General features: G+C 44.3%; 1 long non-coding RNA gene across 2 annotated transcripts; it reads right to left on the bottom strand.

Moving 5' to 3' along the window:
• Window positions 1–2,811: 2,811 nt before the first annotated feature.
• On the bottom strand, window positions 2,812–6,610 carry LOC130912198 (uncharacterized). 2 transcript variants are annotated; one of them, XR_009062573.1, is made up of 5 exons: window positions 6,346–6,610; window positions 6,215–6,276; window positions 5,731–5,834; window positions 4,372–4,556; window positions 3,156–4,309 (listed from the first exon to the last, which is right to left on the bottom strand). It is a non-coding gene; the product is annotated as an uncharacterized LOC130912198 (long non-coding RNA). The 2 variants fall into 2 exon arrangements; XR_009062571.1 differs by having other exon boundaries at window positions 2,812–4,556.
• Between the last annotated feature and the right edge of the window lie 9,361 nt (window positions 6,611–15,971).

Raw genomic sequence — 15,971 nt, 5'->3', positions numbered from 1 at the left:
ATGCGGGGCGTCCGGCAGCACCCTGCGTTGTCTCTGGCGTTCACGCATGCGATTGTCAATTTGGATAGAAAGGCTGACGAGATTGTCCAATGAATCTGGCTGGTCCCGGGTGGCCAATTCGTCCTTGAGAGGCTCGTTCAATGCGCGGAGGAATACCTCTTGAAGTGCCGCGTCATTAAAACGACTCTCAGCGGCCAACGTCCGGAACTCTACTGAGAATTCGGCTACGCTCCGAGACCCTTGGCGAGCCGACATGAGACGTTTGGCTGCCTCTTTTCCGCGGATTGGGTGGTCAAAGATTTTGCGCATTTCTGCGGTGAAGGACGCATACGAGCGACACACGGCGGATCCCTGCTCCCAAACTGATGATGCCCAATCGAGAGCCATGCCACTTAGGCAGCCAATAAGGTAGGCAATTTTCGCTCTATCTTCGTGGTATGTGTGTGGCTGTAGCTCGAAAACTAGGCTACATTGCAACAGAAAGGCGCAACAAGTGCCGAGGTTGCCATTGTACGGCGCCGGAGCGGGGACGTGAGGCTCTCGGCCCGTAGCAAATGACTTGCTGGAACGCGGCTTGGCGAGGCGGCGGCGTGGCGAAGAGGTGACGGGGCTAGTTGTGCTTGTATGGCCCGGAGTGAGTGGGAAATGGCCGTTACCTTATGGAAGAGGAAGTCAATGGCTTGGTGTTGGTCCCGGAGTGACCTGGGAGAGCCGGAAGGATTGTCTGCGAGATCCATCGAGGCCCGATCAAACTGTTAGGATTCTCGGAATGGAGGGGATCTTTATGCAGACACAGGCACGGTGTGGCAATAAACCAAAATGTTTTATTGTGTCCAACACAAAAGCAGTGGAACTCGATGATCGGGGTCGTCGAGTGGGCGTGAGGTGATGAAGCTCGGGAAGGAAGGCAGGCATGAAATCCGACAAGGGGTGCGCAAAAAACAGGACCTGGGACGAGAGCAAAAATGTCGTGAGCCGGTGATCAGAGCAATAAGAGAAGAATGCGAGATACAACTGACTTAGCAGACACGTTGATCGGGCGACGGAGTGGCGGCGTCCACTGCTTTTAAAGAGGGCTGATTATCATCGCCATCACCTGTGGCCGCTCCACCCGTCTGACGTCCACACTGTAATCAGAATAAAAACACTCACACCTGCCAGAGGTGGGCCAGGGCTTAGGAAGGAGGAGCACAGGCCCTAACAGCGATAAGTGAAAAACCACGAAGTTGCGCCCCCCGCCCCCCAAATTTTAATTTTTTTTGTGTGTGTGCTCAATGTATTTATTCAGATTTAGCATTGGAAAGAGATACATATAAGGCATGTTTTTTTCTCACTTTTTCCCCAAAGTATGATTTAAAAAAATGTATATATACAGTGGGGAGAACAAGTATTTGATTAACTGCCAATGGGTTTTCCCATTGACTGTGTATCAAATACTTGTTCTCCCCACTGTATATATATGTATATACAGTATATATATACATAATGTATATATTAAGGGTGTCAACAATAATCGATGCGGCGATGCATCCCGATGCGGGGCATGGACGGTTCGATTCGATGCGGGCAACAAGCCAAATCGTTTCAACGCATATTAAAATATATAAGTACGTTCAAAAATCTTCCCTGTGCAATTCTGTTGATGCAACGGATTTGGTTTCCCCATTTGTATTATTATTCTCATGTTTAATTTTTTACACACCGCATAACTCTGGTCAAGTTTCCCACCAACCTCGTAGAAGCCAAAATGTCTCCTGATGTTTACTTTCAATGTGTTAGGTGCATCAATAATCTTTCTCGCTCCCACTTTCTCCGCTTCAGCCATCGTTATGTAATGTCCGATCTCTGCTTTCTCGATTAGAGACCCAACCCGGCCCCCGTGTATTAAAGGCCGAGAGGCCGAAATTTTACGTTTTATTTGTAGGCTCGAGCCCGAAACCCCCCCGAAAATGTACGTTTCATTTGTAGGCCCGAGCCAGTTTTATTTGTGAGGACTCAGCAGGAGGAGCAAATGAGGGGATGCAATGCGTGGTTGCGTTTTGTGTGATCACAACTGGGACGATGCCTATGTGCATAATGATCAATTAAAAGCTGTCTTTTGTAACAAATTCTCCCAGATAAACAAGACTGTAAGATGCATATTCAATAAACATTTATATCGTTTATATTTGTGTGTTTGTTCTATCAGGTGGATAGTTCATGCGTCATTTCCTCGTCAAAATGCAATAGACATTTATTTAAATTTCTTCGAGTTGGCAGAAAAAAACAAAAAGTTTTCATAATGTTTAAATAGTCTACATATTTTTATTATAATTATAAATGCATTTACACAACGAAATAACGCTGGAAAGGTTTGTTAAATATATTTCTGTGTGGGATATTGTTATGGGGGGCCGTTAGGGACATAATTCAGGATTACCTTTCACACACACTTATCAAACGTTCTCACACACTCTATTGAAACATTTTCTGCGCACGTATAGATGTGAGATTCTCGCACGCATACATGTGATATTCACGCACACATACATACGAGACGCGTGCACGAATACATGTGAAATATTTTTTGCGCACGCATATACATGAAATCCTTGCACGCTTACATGTGAGACCCGCGCGCGCATATATATGAAATCCTTTCACGCTTACATGTGAGACCTGCGCGCGCATGTATATGAAATCCTTTCACGCTTACATGTGAGACCAGCGCGCGCGCATATATATGAAATCCTTTCACGCTTACATGAGACCAGCGCGCGCGCATATATATGAAATCCTTTCACGCTTACATGTGAGACACTCACGCGCATGAATGTGAAATCTTTGCGCTTATACATGTGAGACACTTACGCGCATACATGTGGAATACTTTTTGCGCACGCACACATGTGAAACAATATTTTGGGTGCCATGTTTGTACTACATGTCGAATCCATTTTGACTGGGAGTGGATGGAAAGGAAGATCGGATGTCTAACACTGTCATTACCAGCCGTGAAGTTAAAGCTGGCAGTATTTTTATGCTCCTAAATGTTTCCCATTCAGGAACAGCTCTAACTGTCAACACGTTGCAAAAATGAAACCTGGGTGGCTCAGGGTGCGTCATTGAGATTCGGCGTCTGTTGTTGTACGGCTGGTGCTGCATTAACTTACCATCACTTCCAGCGAATGTCGACGGAACGCGGGTCCAGAGCATAGCTGCAATCAGCACGAAGTACCGCAAAATATTTGCATAAATATATAGAAATAATGTATATATATACACATACATATATACACACATACACTATACAGGGTGATGAAAAAAAGAATGGGCCAAAACCATTGCGGTAAATTGGGGGGGCAATAACTACATTGACACAAGTATTGTATATTTTTGTTTTTATTTCATGCTTTACAAGTGCTCAATGTGACCACCAGCAGCATCACGGACAATCAAGCTGATATGACTAAATTTGTTAACTTACTTGATAAAGAGACTTTCTTATCAAATTAACAATTTAATTAATCATTTCAGTCTATGTCAATGATTTTGAAAGGAATAAATGTGTGATTTTGGCACATTGTTTTTGAATCACCCTGCACATACACACATACATCATATGTACAAACATAAATTATATATACAAACATTCCTTATATATAATTATATTATGTACATATAATATGTGGTCAATAAACCTTACTGCGACATTTTATTCTTATACTTTAACACTGTCTTGCATCTGTGAATAAACACAATTTGCACTTCAGTCTACAAGGCATATATATTTGGCAATTGGAAACAAGGTGGGATGGTTTTTTTTATTTCAAAACAGTTCCAATGGACTTCTTCAAATCTGAAATTTTACCTTTTTCATCAGTCATATGCAAACTGATATTGACAATCAAACCACACTCGGTATAGTAGCTTAAGATCCATTTTTATATACATATTCAGTAACTTAAGTACTGTGGAGGGGGGGGACAAGTTAGTCCCTCACATGCCGTTTTACTGAATTCTCATCCCACATGCAAAACAAACATTATTTCTTTTACACATTTTAAACAACGAACCAACCACAACAATATTGCACTCAAACCAGTGTGGATAAAATAATGATTTGTTGTAGTGTGGGACATTTCCAACACCGTATATCCTGGTCTGCTCGCGTTGTCGTAGCGGAACTGTTGCCCCGATGCGAGGCTAGCTGCAAAGGCTACCCCAAGATGCATCGGCGTGCCCGGGCATCAGTCTCGGGGTTCCCGCGCAGCGTGCGAAAACTCTACCACCGAGCCACCAATACTTGCAATGGAAGACGGGCAGCACGCTGAAATGATTAATCACAGGGTACACAAAGAGACAGACGACCATTGGCACCCACATTCATACCGTCACTGAGTGGCAATTTATCCTGTGCTTCTCTTTGTCGATATCAGCAGGTAACCTGGACTCGTCCGGATACTGGCCTCCATTTAAATGTGCCAAAAGCCGGAGGAACAGTTGACGCCCACTTCAATTGTGTCATAAGCTACAATGTAGCTTATTGGTCAAACTAACGTCTTTTCCTCCACGACCTTAGAAAATAAAAGCAGGCAAATTAGGTTAAAGAGGAAAAAAGGTGATTATACAAAAATAAACAGGTCCATGACCCATATTTATATTATATATGTATTTATACTTTTAAGAATATTGCCAAACTTGACTGATCCTTCATACAAGTAAATACACTGCCAATGGGAAAACCCATTGGCAGTGTATCAAATACTTGTTCTCCCCACTGTATATATCCCTTCTGTCGCACTAACGTATTATTTGGAAAAGGCCCAATAATGAATCGTAATATGCAGCCCTTTTACACTGTCTACTAAAATACCGTGTACACTCATAACTGAGAACCTCACACAACTACACAAGTCTCTTTTTTTTTTCCGAAAGTAATGCTAAAAATAATAGAATTTTCCAAAAATTACATTTCGGTATAAAAAATGATAGAGAAATACACACTATTATTTCTAGATTCATTTAACAGTTTTATCCAGGAAAAAAATGATTGGAAAGATTTGGTGTTATACATTGCTGCACACTTTTTAAAAGATAATACATTTCCTATGAATATTCAGAAATATTTTCAAAAAGGTAAGGCCACTTAGAACCCCAGAGGTATTGATATGTTGGTGAAAAAAACAAAAACTTGTAAAGACATAACATGATTTTTTTTTTTTTTTTTTTTTTAAGGGTTGGAAAGGATATTTTTAACGTTTAATTTTTTAAAACCAAAGACAGAGACTTGTCACAGATAGCTTTGTTACAATGTAATAAAAAAAAAAAAAAGCAAGTCTGGTAGTTTTCAGATAAATTGCTATCGTTATTAATGCATGTGATAGAATATTTTATCCAAGCAATAATTTGCTCATCCCACTAGTAATTTCTTTTGCTTATGTGAACAAGAATTTTGTTTTGATGTTACTAAGTATGGAATAGTAATATACACAGGTTCAACTCAAGGAGCAAGGGCAGCTAGTAAGAAAATACAACAACAACATTTATTCAAAGTACTACAGAACTCACAAAATCATATAATCCCCAAAATATACACAAACTATCTAAATAAAAAATATTGAATTTGAACAGTCCCTTCAAAGTCTTTTGCTGCTGTGCCTCAATGTCTGTTGTACTATTCAGTGTATGTGTGTACTATCGGGATAGTGTGACTGTATATTGTGTGAAGAATTTTGTAGTGAAGGTGACCTTATCTGCTTTGGGTGATGCTCCAACAGTTGGCTGAAGTTGAAAAAAATTGGTCCTCAATCCCTCATTGAATCAGGCCGAATCCTCCTTGACATCAATTCTGTCTGTCAGATGTAGATCCAGCAATTAAAAACAAACAATCTGCATATCAAGAACTTAATTTTCAACCAACCATAGAATGTACAGCATGGCAAGTATAACCTACAATACTGGTCAAAATTGGTCGTTTCCCACATTTAACTATTTGTTCATGAATTATACAGTGACTGATACTAGCCCACCTATCGATAATACTTTCCAAAAATGCATCAACATACAACATTAACTTATTTGTATTTGAAAAAATAACATCTTACTATATTTCCAATTTCCTCCAATTGTTTTTTAGACAAAGAAAAGACACAATATCTTGTAACTCAACTCTACAGGAAAACGTGTCTATGACATATCCTCTTGCATAGTAGCATAAAGCATAGCAACTCACCAGACACTTGTATCACACAGAACTCAGATGTAATTCGCTGATTAGAGCAGTCTGGAACTCGTCTGCAACAAAATCAACCTTTTATGGTTTCGCGTACATGAAATTGAAATATGTTTTTTCGAAACCATTACCAGTTTTTCTTTGGTTTGAAAGAGGTCGCGCTAGCGTTAGCGTTTTCTCCATTAGCGTTCATAGCATCTTCATTTCCCAAAATGCAACGCTCATATACCTGGTTTTAGTGCAATGCAAGATCATATAATGCCATCTAGTGGACGTTTTAACTAACAGCAGTCATCAAAAATACAGTTTTAAATAAAAACCATAAACTATACCTTTATCAGTGTTCCACTTCATTATAGAATGTAGGCTAGTACTGAATGTGTGTGAATATGTAGTTCGATTTTATCCCTGCTGACCCTTATATCGATTATAATTTGATGTTGATGAGGCCGCACAATACTTTGGACTTCCTTACAATCTCAGCCAAGTAACATCTTGAAACATATTTATTCAGACAGGCTTTCTTCCTCATAATTCCATTATTCTTTTTAATTTAACATTGTTGTGGGTTTTATCTGTATGTGTGTATTTTAACTTATTTTTTACCTTTTACCTTGTACGGCAATCTTGAGTGTCCTGAAAGACACCTAAAAATAAAATGTAATATTATTGTTGTTGTTTTTTAATGCCACGTTTAAAACACACAATATAATTTATTCAATAATGCTAAAAAAATCTTAAACTTTATTTAGATCTATCTTTCTCAAGCTTAAAATATATGTGCTAATGAAAATATCTTGCTTTCTTGATTATTCAACCATTCAATTTATTATAATTCAATGGCATGCATCAATGTGGATACTTATAATTACCCCCATACTTATAATTACCGAGACTTATGTCTGATAGCTTTTTAAGTCATACGTATCTGTACAGATGTTTTCACATGCATTTATACGAACGTTTGACCAAGGAATGTGAGATATTTTTCAGTCTTATGTGTGAGAGGTTATTCACTTGTGTGTATAAGAGGCTCTCAGTAATGAGACTGCACAGAATCTCACTTGTGTGTAGAAGAGCATCTCACAAATGACAGTGCACGGCATTTCAGTAGATAGTATACGAGGCATTTTATAGTAGGAAGCTGTACTGGTCCTTTTCAAAATAAAAGTATTTACGGCGGAAGCGATATATTTTTACTTGTATAAAGCATCATTCAAGCTTGGCAACATTCTTAATAGAATAAATACATATATATCATCTAAATATGTGTCGTGGACCTTTTTTTGGTGTGTAAAATCACCCTTTTCCTATTTAACATAATGTGCCTGCTTTTATTTTGTAAAATCGTGAGGGGGTGACGTTAGTTTGACCAATAAGCTACATTGTAGCTTCTGACGCAATTGACGTGGGCGTCGACTGTTCCTCCGGTGTTTGGCCCAGTGAAATGGAGGCCTCGGGACGCTATTGTGGACGAATCCAGGTTTCTTATCGATTTCGACCAAGGAAGCGCGGGATGAATTGTCACTCAATGACGGTATGAATACGATGTGGGTGCCAATGCTCGTCTGTTTCTTTGTGTTCCCTTTGATTATTCATTTCAGCGTGCCGCCCGTCTTCCATTGCAAGTATTGGTGGCTCGGTGGTATAGTTCTCGCACGCCGCGCGGGCACTCCGAGACAGATGCCCGGGCACGCTGATGTATCGTGGGGTAGCCTTTGCAGCTAGCCTAGCATCGTGGAACCAGTTCTTCAACGACAACGCGAGCAGACCTGGATATACGGTGTTGGAAATGTCCCACACAACAACAAATAATTTTTATTATATTTATTTATACCACACTGGTTTGAGCGCAGTATTGTTTTGGTTGGTTTGTTGTTTAAAATGTGTAAAAGAAATAATGTTTGTTTCGCTTCTGAGATGAGAATTCAGTAAACAACATGTGAGCTACTAACTTGCCCCATCCCCAGTACTTAAGTTAATGAGTATGTATATAAAAATGTATCTTTAACTTTAACTACTACACCGAGTATGGTTTGATAGTCAATATCAGTTTGCATATGATTGATGAAAAAGGTAAAATTTCAAATTTGAAGAAGTCCATTGGAACTGTATTTTGAAATATTAAAAAAAATAAAAGTGTTGCACCCCCCACCTCGTTTCCAATTGCCAAATAAATATGCCTTGGAGGCTGAAGTGCAAATTGTGTGTTTATTCACAGATGCAAGACAGTATTACAGTTTATGAATAAAATGTCGCAGTATAGTTTATTGACCGCATATTATGTGTACATAATTTTATATAGTGAATATGTATATAATATGTTTATATATATATATGATGTATGTGCAGGGTGATTAAAAATCAATGTGCCAAAATCATCACGCATTTATTCATTTCAAAATTATTGAAATAGACTGAAATTATTACATTTTTAATTAAATAAAGTACTTACTTTTTTTTTTTTTTTTTTTTTTACTTTAACAAGTAAGTAATCTTAACGAATTAAGTCATATCGGCTTGATTGTCTGTGATGCTGCTGCTGGTCACATTGAGCACTTGTAAAGCATGAAATAAAAACAAAAATATACAATACTTGTGTCAATGTAGTTATTGCCCCCCCAATTTACCACAATGGTTTTGGCCCATTCTTTTTTTCATCACCCTGTATAGTGTATGTGTGTATATATGTATGTGTATATATATACATTATTTCTATATATTTATGCAAATATTTTGCGGTACTTCGTGCTGATTGCAGCTATGCTCTGGACCCACGTTCCGTCGACATTCGCTGGAAGTGATGGTAAGTTAATGCAGCGCCAGCCGTACAACAACAGACGCCGAATCTCAATGACGCACCCTGAGCCACCTAGGTTTCATTTTTGCAACGTGTTGACAGTTAGAGCTGTTTCTGAATGGGAAACATTTAGGAGCATAAAAATACTGCCAGCTTTAACTTCACGGCTGGTAATGACAGTGTTAGACATCCGATCTTCCTTTCCATCCACTCCCAGTCAAAATGGATTCGACATGTAGTACAAACATGGCACCCAAAATATTGTTTCACATGTGTGCGTGCGCAAAAAGTATTCCACATGTATGCGCGTAAGTGTCTCACATGTATAAGCGCAAAGATTTCACATTCATGCGCGTGAGTGTCTCACATGTAAGCGTGAAAGGATTTCATATATATGCGCGCGCGCTGGTCTCACATGTAAGCGTGAAAGGATTTCATATATATGCGCGCGCGCTGGTCTCACATGTAAGCGTGAAAGGATTTCATATATATGCGCGCGCGCTGGTCTCACATGTAAGCGTGCAAGGATTTCATATATATGCGCGCGCGCTGGTCTCACATGTAAGCGTGAAAGGATTTCATATATATGCGCGCGCGCTGGTCTCACATGTAAGCGTGAAAGGATTTCATATACATGCGCGCGCAGGTCTCACATGTAAGCGTGAAAGGATTTCATATATATGCGCGCGCGCTGGTCTCACATGTAAGCGTGAAAGGATTTCATATATATGCGCGCGCGCTGGTCTCACATGTAAGCGTGAAAGGATTTCATATATATGCGCGCGCGCTGGTCTCACATGTAAGCGTGAAAGGATTTCATATACATGCGCGCGCAGGTCTCACATGTAAGCGTGAAAGGATTTCATATATATGCGCGCGCGGGTCTCACATGTAAGCGTGCAAGGATTTCATACATATGCGTGCGCAAAAAATATTTCACATGTATTCGTGCACGCGTCTCATATGTATGTGTGCGTGAATATCACATGTATGCGTGCGAGAATCTCACATCTATACGTGCGCAGAAAATGTTTCAATAGAGTGTGTGAGAACGTTTGATAAGTGTGTGTGAAAGGTAATCCTGAATTATGTCCCTAACGGCCCCCCATATATTGTGCTCACTACATGTGCCTCTCTGACAAGGAGAGGAACAGCAGCATATTCAAAAATAAACTAAAATACTTTTAAATAACATTCTTTATTTTAATGACTCGCATCAGAACACACAAAAGAACAACCTGCCTTAAGGGGCACTGAAACAAAATAAATAATGACGTTTTAAGGAACACCACGAACTCCACGATGTCCTGCTTAGCATGAAGAGGTGCAGTCCTTGAAACAAATGATAATAACGATGTTTGACTAATATCTTTTAGGCCAGTACAGTTTTTAAAATGCCTGCTCAGCGTCAATATGCCAGTCTTTCTGCTCTCGTACCAGAGCAAAGCGCCACATTTGTTGGCAAGGCCGACAGTTTTCTGTAAAATCTTCCACTATCAATTTAAAAACTTTCTACACACCACTCGTGGATTCTTGCCTTTTCAATCCCACCGTCTTTAGTTTGCTTTTCACCTCTTGCGGCTCTATATCGAAATTCTAAAAAGAAATACCAGGATGCAGCGTTGCAGACCCGCGAAGAGCGCCAAGAGCGGGTGGGGAAGATTAAAAGGAGGGCGGGGCCACGGCGTTCATGTGCGCAAACAATGCACTGGGACTCGAGGAAACTGGCTTGACTTGGGAGACGTGGAAGGTGGGGTAGACTCGGAAATGGGCAGGGAGCTTGAGGCGCACGGCGTTAGGATTCACCACCTTGGTGATTTCAAAGGGACCAACGAACCGGGGGGAAAGCTTGACTGACTCAGTCTTGAGCGGTAGGGTCCTCGAAGAGAGCCACACCTTTTGCCCAACGGTGTAGTTGGGTGCAGGCCTGCGGCGGCGGTCAGCCTGAGTACTGGACTTCTCGGAAGCATGGAGGAGCGCGGAGCGTGCTTTCTCCCAGACCCTGGATCAACGATCGATGTGGGCTTGGACCGACGGGACGGCAATGTCACGTTCCTGTGAAGGGAACAACGGAGGCTGGTAACCCAAAGAGCACAGGTAGGGAGACATACCTGATGAGGCATTCGGCAGGGTATTGTGTGCGTATTCGATCCAAGGCAGCTGATCGCTCCAGGTGTTTGGGTGGGCTTGGGTGGTGCAACGGATGGCTGCTTCTAGCTGTTGGTTCGTCCGCTCGCACTGGCCGTTGGTCTGCGGGTGGTAACTGGAGGAGAGGCTTACACCAACGCCCAGGGCCGCACAGAAGGCCTTCCAGACCTGTGAGGTGAACTGGGGTCCCCGGTCAGAGACTATATCCGCCGGGATGCCATGTAAACGGAATACATGTGTGGTGAGCAGGGTCGTGGTTTCTGTGGCTGTTGGTAGCTTGCGTAGGGGGATGAAATGGGCAGCCTTGGAGAACCTATCCACAATGGTGAGTATAACTGTGTTTCCGTTGGAAGGAGGCAGACCAGTGACGAAGTCCAGGGCAATATGGGACCAAGGGCGGCTCGGGATGGGGAACGGACGGAGGAGACCAGAGCTGGGCTTGGTGGTCGTTTTGCTGCGAGCACATACAGTACATGCCAGAACATAAGACCTGGTGTCCTCTGGCATTGTAGGCCACCAGAACCGCTGGCCCAGCACAGCCAGCGTCCGTCGGATGCCGGGGTGGCAGAACAACCGGGAAGAGTGTGCCCACTCCAGCACCTGGGAACAGAGATCCTGGGGTACAAACAGGTCAGGTTGTGGGCCCGCTCGAGGGTCTGGGTGTTCAGCATGGGAGTCCTTCACCTTCCGCTCAATCTCCCACTCCATTGAGGCAATGAAGCAAGTTTGTGGAAGAATGGGGGCTGGCTCCTCCTTGGTTTCGCCGGTCTGGAATTGGCGCGACAGGGCATCAGACTTTGTGTTTTTGCTACCTGGAATATAGGACAGGGTGAAATCAAAGCGACTGAAAAACATGGCCCACCTGGCTTGTCGTGGGTTCAGCCTCCGGGCGGACTTGAGGTACTGCAGGTTTTTATGGTCTGTGAGTACGATGAAGGGTTGGGGTGTCCCTTCCAAGAGATGGCGCCATTCTTCCAAGGCCAGTTTTACCGCTAGGAGTTCCCTGTCCCCGATGCCATAATTGCGTTCAGCAGGAGAGAGCCTGCGAGAAAAAAAAGCACAAGGGTGGACCTTGCCGTCCGCAGGACGGCGTTGGGACAACACAGCGCCCACGCCAATCTCTGAGGCGTCAACCTCCACGATGAACTGAAGGGAGGGGCTGGGATGGACCAGCACCGGGGCAGTGGTGAACCGGCTTTTGAGGTTGCAAAAGGCAGAGTCTGCAGCGTCGGACCAGAGAAACTGTTTGGCAGTGGAAGTGAGGGCAGTGAGCGGAGCCGCTATCCGGCTGTAATTGCGGTTGAAGCGGCGGTAAAAATTGGCAAACCCGAGAAATCGCTGTAGCTGCTTCCGGTCAGAGGGGCGAGGCCAGTTCAGGACCGCAGTGACTTTTGCTGGGTCCATACGTAACACCCCCTGCCCTATGATATAGCCGAGGAACGCAGTCTCCGGAACGTGGAACTCGCACTTTTCCACCTTGACGTACAGTCTGTTCTCTAGCAGCCGCTGGAGCACTTGACGGACGTGGTTCTCGTGTTCCTTTGGTGTGCAGGAGAACACAAGGATGTCATCCAAGTACACCACAACAAATCTGTTAATCATGTCTCCTAGGACATCGTTAATCAGGTTTTGAAAAACCGCTGGAGCGTTTGTGAGTCCAAAGGGCATAACCAAGTACTTGAAGTGGCCCAGAGGTGTGTTAAAGGCGGTCTTCCACTCGTCACCCTCCCTAATACGGACAAGGTGGTAGGCGCTGCGTAGGTCGAGTTTCGTGAATATAGTAGCACCTTGCAGGGGGGTGAAGGCAGAATCAAGAAGTGGAAGAGGATACTTGTTTTTGACAGTTATCTCGTTCAGGCCTCGATAGTCTATACGGGGTCTTAGGCCGCCATCTTTTTTGCCCATGAAAAAGAATCCCGCACCTACAGGGGACGATGATGGGCGAATGGCACCGGTTGCTAAGGACTCAGTAATGTATTTTTTCATCGCCTCCCTTTCTGGTAGAGACATGTTAAAAAGGCGACCTTTGGGAAGAGCCGCACCAGGAAGGAGGTCGATAGCACAATCATAAGGACGGTGCGGAGGGAGCGATACTGCACGGTCCTCATCGAAAACCTGCCCCAGGTCGTGGTAGCATTTTGGCATGGAGGACAGGTCGAGTTTTCCCACGCTCTGGACAGGACGAGCAGGCACCAAAGCGGATTTGAGACAGTTAGAAAGGCAGAAATCGCTCCACGCAGTTAGCTTGGGGTGTGTCCAGTCTATGGAAGGGTTATGGGTCTTTAGCCAAAGTAACCCAAGGACCACGGGTGTGCGAGGACATACAAAGACAAGGAAGGGGGTCACCTCTTTGTGGTTGCCGGACAGGAGTAGGTTGATGGGCTCTGTTTGCTGGTCGACATGGAAGAGAAGTTTGCCATCTAGTGCAGTGGTTTTTAAGGGCACAGGGAGTGGGCGTGTCTCCAGGCCGAGTTGGGTTACCAGTTCCTGGTCAATAAAATTCTCATCCGACCCACAATCCACAAGGGCAGTGACGGTGCGCGATTGGCCCTTCCAGGAGATTGTCGCGGTGAGCTGCAGCCGGCGTGAAGAACTGTGCGACATGTGACTCACCCGTATTCCCCCTTCAATTGGCGAGTTTGGACGCACAGGGCAGCTGCGTCGGAAATGCCCACTTTTCGCACAATATATACATAGGCGCTCTGCACATCGACGTGTGCGCTCCTCCTGGGTCAGCCTGGTGCCTCTCAACTGCACCGACTCGGCATAAACGGCAGGTGGCGACATCGCGGACGCAGCACAGACGGCCTGTGTAGGAAGCGGGGCCGGCCGGAAGACAGGGGAGAGAGGAGGTGGGGCGGTCGGCTGTCTGCGATGCTGCCGCTGGCGTTCACGGAGTCGATTGTCAAGACATATCGCCCTGTGTATGAGGCCATCCAGCGAATCGGGCGGCTCTTGAGTGGCCATTAGGTCCTTTAGGGACTCGTTCAAGGCATTTGTAAACACGGCCTGTAGCGCTTCGTCGTTGAAGCGGCTCTCTGCGGCTAACGTCCGGAACCCAACGGAGAACTCGGCAACGCTGCATGTTCCCTGTCTAGCGGACATAAGACGACTGGCGGCCTCTTTGCCACGGACGGGGTGGTCGAATATCTTGCGCATTTCTTCGGTGAAGCGGACGTACGTGGCGCAAATCTCGGAACCCTGCTCCCACACCGAGGAGGCCCAATTTAAAGCGACTCCACGAAGGCCGCCGATGAGGTAGGCGATCTTTGCCTTATCCCCCTGATACATGGACGGCTGCTGTTCAAAGACCAGGCTGCACTGGACTAAGTAAGCCCGACATGCACCAAGGTTTCCGTCGTAAGGAGCGGGCGCGGGGACGTGGGGTTCTCGCCTCGTAGGCGAGGACGTCGGGTTAGTTGCGGGCTCGCGGCTCGGAGGAGGGGCAGTGTGATGGGGGGCTAACGTGGCTAAGTGTGCCTGAGGAAATGGTGAGAGTTGTGCTTGTATGGCCTGGAGTGATTGAGAAACGTCCGTTACCTTTTTGAAGAGGGATTCTATGGCTTGGTGGTGTTAGCGGAGTGACGTGGGCGAGCCGGCGGGGTTGTCTGCGATATCCATTATGGCCCGATCAAACTGTTAGGGTGTGCGACGAGGAGGGATCTAAATGCAGACACACGGTGGTTGCGGTGAGTAATATTTATTTACAGACACCAGAGATAGCGTGGCGGGTAGAGGTTGCTTCGTGTGGGGTAATTGAGCCGGCGTGAGACGTGGGAGCTTGGGAGGAGGCAGGCGTGGAAGCTCGGAAGGAGGCAGGCGTAGATTCCGACAAGGAGCGCGCAGAGGACAGGACCTGGGGCGAGAGCAAAGTAGTCGTGAGCCGGGAATCAGTGATATAGTATAAAGAATGCGAGAAGCAACTGACGGCGAAACCAGACGAGTTGATCGGGCGACGAGGTGGCGGCGTCCACTGGCTTTTATGGATGGTTGATTGGCATTGCCAGCACCTGTGGCCGCTCCACCCGTCTTTCGTCCAACCTGCAATCAATAAAAACATGCACACCTGCCGGAGGTGGGCAGGTCTCAGAAGGAAGGGGAAGAGGACCTAACAGTATGTGGATACAAAAAAAAAAAAAAAAAATCGCATGTCCTTGCGATGGGACTATCGCACACGCACACATCGCGATGGCGATGTTTAAACGATATATCGTTCAGGCTTAGCTGGAACAGTTTTAATGTGGCCCATGGAAGTTTAGTGTACACCTCTTGTGATTATTTGTATTTTGTGTTGCTCATTCCAAGGGTGTAGGTTTGCATATGGGAGGTAGGGACATAACACTTAGCAACTTTTTAGGATGCTCATATTGTCCTCACCTTTTTTAAGCAACCTTATTTGCATTATATAATGAGTTCAGGTACCGTATATATTCAGATTGTCTTCCCATATGTTGTTAGGATAGAATTGACCCTACCATTATTAAGTGAATCATTTTCATTATGTTGAGACTTACATTTACCCCTTTTACTTTTTGAATGTGCCGGTCCATTTTCCCCCTGAAACGCACGTTTGATTGGCTGATGACTTGCATTTATTTAAAATGTATTCATTTATTTTCTACGTCATTTATTTAAAAATATTTCTGTTTGTAGCCTATGCAGACATTTTCTCAGATAATCATACATGAATCATAGTCAAGGTAAAAAGTTTTCATTTTTTGTTGAGTTTAGCTGTGCTTGTGGACAAAAGCAGTAGTTTTACCTGAAGGGAGGCTCCATTTATTTATTTTTAAAAAATCTTTGTTATAC

This window comes from Corythoichthys intestinalis, chromosome 1, assembly GCF_030265065.1.
Source record: "Corythoichthys intestinalis isolate RoL2023-P3 chromosome 1, ASM3026506v1, whole genome shotgun sequence".
Classification (NCBI taxonomy): domain Eukaryota; kingdom Metazoa; phylum Chordata; class Actinopteri; order Syngnathiformes; family Syngnathidae; genus Corythoichthys; species Corythoichthys intestinalis.
The sequence above is the reverse complement of the archived record's forward strand: the minus strand, read 5'-3'. Positions and strand labels throughout refer to the sequence as shown.